Consider the following 4,052-nt stretch of genomic DNA (forward strand, 5'->3'; position numbering starts at 1 on the left):
CCCCCAAATCTTACTCCAAGGTTTTTGGAAAAGTTGTCAGCTCTAGACACCACTTTACTATACATCAGAGAGAAGACCACCTCATCCTGTGATTATCTCATGTCTAAGTCTCTTCGGTTGACTGCATGTACAGTATAATCTGCATTGATGGGGTAGTAGATTGAATGCTACAATAACAATGCCAGAATTCTTCTTGCAGCACTCAGACAATGCATCTGCAGAATAGCCAATGTGAACGCCCTCTGAAATGAACAGGGATTATCCAAAGTCTCCCCTCGTAGCTATATTTTCAAAAGCAAAATATTTTGCATTTGACTATTCAAGTTGAGATTTGTTCATACATTTTTAATTTTAACTATTTTAATCCAATAGGAAATAATGTGTATATGAAAACCTTATTTAAATAGAAATTATTTCATAAAAGAGAAAGAAACACATATTTATCTTGTGAATTTGTACTTGTTTTATTCAATTAATTTTAAATTTGGAGCCACAAGGGAAACAATATTTTCAAAATACCATATTAGGACCTTCACAAAATGACTATTAAAAAATGTGAAATTATTGAAAGTAAAAAGAAACCTTTTTTTAAAAATCAACCACACTAAGCCTGTGTTTGGTGCACTAGACATAAGCTCTATTGTGTATATTGCCATCTTAACTATCTGTCTTAGGATGGATTTTTGTTCATTAAATGTTTCTTGGTGTTCTTCTCTGGCTTAAACAATATGATGAAACATTTTGGAGCAAAACTATACACAGTTTAGTCCAAAAATGAGGCCAGAATGGCAATATCTCACAGCCACAGTAAATTTCCAGGGAGAGCTGAGATATGCAGGGATAAAGGGATCCAGACTGACAGAATATCAGCATGCTGAAGGTGATGAGGTTGGCTTCATTAAAATTATCAGGGGAAATTTCGAGCTAGGACAGCTACACAAAAGCAAAAGACCGCCAGTGGCCTATGTACCGAGCAAGCCCAGAACCCCAACAGCTGAGCCTATGCACACTCCAGAATGATTCTTCTTATCGTATTTAGCTAGGTTTTTCATTGGAAAAGGGGACTAAGACCCAACCAAATGTTACATATAAAACTTGAGAAAACGTGGGAAAGACATACAGTCATTCTTTGCTGTGGGACCAAACATTCATCACAATTACTACTGGGAGTGTAGCTCTGAAGGCCATTAACACTACTATTGTTTTCCAAGAACACAATACATACAGAGGACGAAGGTGATCCAAACGCTGGTGTGGCGCAGATGCAGACCACAGAGGGTGCTCCAATGAAAGTAGAAACTAAGAAACATAAGTCAGGGAGAAGAGAGCAGGAGCCAGCTCAGAGTGTTGGCCCTGACAATGGGATGACCTGTGACGATAGACACAGTGCTGTTATAATGGCCAGACAGGCGCCACCAATGAGAATGCCCGGATGATTCCTAGGCACTCGTTGTAGGAAAGAACTCTACAGGCTTGGGGAGACAAGTGTCTCTCCTCTCATAGGCAGAACTCCTGGGGCAAGGGAAACTGGGAATCTGGAAAAAAAAAAAATAAAACAAAAAGTGCTTTTAGCATTATGTATTCTACCGTAATCATCAAATAAAGCTGGGGCCTTTATTTACCTGAACCAGAGAAGGTACCCGGTTTTTACTTAAAGCAGGCTTCTATTAGTGGAAGGCCATTATTTCTAATTCCATCTGCTTGATAAGTATAATTGTTTTAAATAAACCGTTTTAAATGAAAAGCCGTAGCATTCCAGTGGACAGAGAGCATTCATTTTTTAAGAAAGTTTGCAAAAATATCCCCATATACAACAAGAGCCAGAAGGGCAACAGAGCAATTTGGGTGTGAAATAATCAAACACCACCACTGTGTCAGTTTGAACGCTGTAAATGTACCAGGTATTTATTTCAAATATAGGTACCACAGTATTGCTTCTAGATTACGATAAGAGCATACAGTAGTTACACCAGTATCTAATTAACGTTATAGATGGTAGATAGCTAGCATCGTTTTCTACCTCCAGGCTAACTTGTTTCCTCCCACCTCCAGTTAGCTAGCCGTGCTCTGCTCCTGTCAGCTAATCTCATCAGTTCATCCTTCTGTTTCTTCCAGTCTCGGATTCTCTTGGGGTCAATGTTGAAATTTGCCATCTGTTGGCAGCTGTTCGTTACTACTCACTACACTTGGCTACGAAACACATACAGCCGCACCAACTAAAAGACCGGTAGGACAATAATACTTTACATGAGTACCGTAATAAAGAAAGTGTGAAAAAAAGCATGAATTTGTAGTTGAATATGTTAAACTAAATTGGTAGAAATGTCATTATGATAAACTTAAATGCACATTATATGAAAGGCATTTAAGAGATCAACAAAGAGGGATGAGCGAGTACAGCCTTATCTGTATCGTTCGGTTTACACAGCATTATTGATCGTATCGTACTCTGGACGGCGGGCTCAATCCGGAAGTGGTTCAGATTCAACCCGTGAAGCGGGTCAAGTGTCTTGAATGGGCGGGAGGTCTTTAACCGGTTATGTTTATTTTAAGCATGCAGTGATATGGGTTGCCATTAGAATGTATATGTCTTGCTGATGAGAAAACATATTCCCATGACCAGCATTCAGCATTGAGTCTCCAGACCGAGTGGAGCTTAAGTCATGCTTAATATAAATCGAACTATTTATCTAACGTATATAACAGTTTTTGCAACAATAAAACACACAATGTGGTTGCAAGTATTAAGTAAATTGTAATCGACAAGAGTTTCATACTCAATAATTAACTTCTTTTTAACTCTTAATAATTTTTTGCTGTGTGTGTCTATGAGTGAGTAAGAGGTACATAGGAAAGAGAGAGAGAGAGAGAAGATAGAGAGAAAGAGAGAGCGAGAGAGAGAGGTAGAGAGAGAGAGACAACAAGACAAAGAGAGCGAGAGAGAGAAAGAGAGAGAACAAGAAAAGAAGAGAGAGATGAGGAGGGGGGTGGGTTGGAATGTGTTTGTGTGTGTATCTTAATTTGTAATATTATTTATTTATACCGCAACTGCCCTGATTTTGTACAGTACATCAGCTATGGATTAGGAGAAGAAAAAAAATACCTGTAGCATTGCTAATCTCTCCCTCGGGACACGGTATGCAATCATAACAGCAGATGGGTTTTCTTTTCTGCAGCACTTTACGAGTTCCTGGAGGACAGCTGTCAGAGCACACTGACACAGGAACCTGGAACATAGAGAGAAACAAACTCATACATATTCAGGTGTGTTCTTAAACTCTGAGGATTAAAGGATAGGTCCATATTTGTACCAAGTCTGTCTTAAAACAATACCCCTATGTCAATATGTGTACTGAAAAGTACATTGGTCATTGTAACCAAACTGTAGCCCCTCCTAAAGCCATTTCTATGTAATTACTGGGGGACAAAATCCTACTGAAGCTTATGTAAATGTGCTGTATTTATATAGCGCTTTTCTAGTCTTAACGACTACTCAAACTGCTTTTACATCATACAAGATACATTCACCATTCACACACATTCATACACTGTGGCCGAGGCTGCCGTACAAGGTGCCACCTGCTCATCAGATTAACACTCTCACACATTCACACTCCGATGCGCAGCACCAGGGGCAACTCGGGGTTCAGTGTCTTGCCCAAGGACACTTTGACGTGGGACTGCAGGGCCAGGTATTTAACCACCAACCTTCCGATTGGCAGGCAACCGCTCTACCACTGAGCCACAGCCGCCCCATTATGTAAGACTTTAGCAGTCTGAACTGGACAAATCAAGTGAATATCTTCCAAAGTTACATTGTTTAGACAGTCTCTTTTTAAAGAAAATATAAAGGGGACTTTTAAAATACTGTAACTTTGGAATTTCTTTATGGACTTATATATGGACTTAACAAACATGGACAAAAACACAAATCCTTCAAGATCGCCAAATTTGAATAAGTTTAATTATTGCTTTTGTGCTCTTTACCTGTGTTCCACTATCCACCCAGGTGAGGTTCCTGTTGATTTGGAACTTCTGGCCCACCGGCAGTG

General features: G+C 39.5%; 1 pseudogene; it reads right to left on the reverse strand.

Moving 5' to 3' along the window:
* Nucleotides 1–763: 763 nt before the first annotated feature.
* Nucleotides 764–4,052, reverse strand: part of LOC116687038 (extracellular calcium-sensing receptor-like) — an 11,543-nt pseudogene continuing 8,254 nt past the window's right edge.

Source organism: Etheostoma spectabile, chromosome 3 (genome assembly GCF_008692095.1).
Source record: "Etheostoma spectabile isolate EspeVRDwgs_2016 chromosome 3, UIUC_Espe_1.0, whole genome shotgun sequence".
NCBI classification, from domain to species: Eukaryota; Metazoa; Chordata; class Actinopteri; order Perciformes; family Percidae; genus Etheostoma; species Etheostoma spectabile.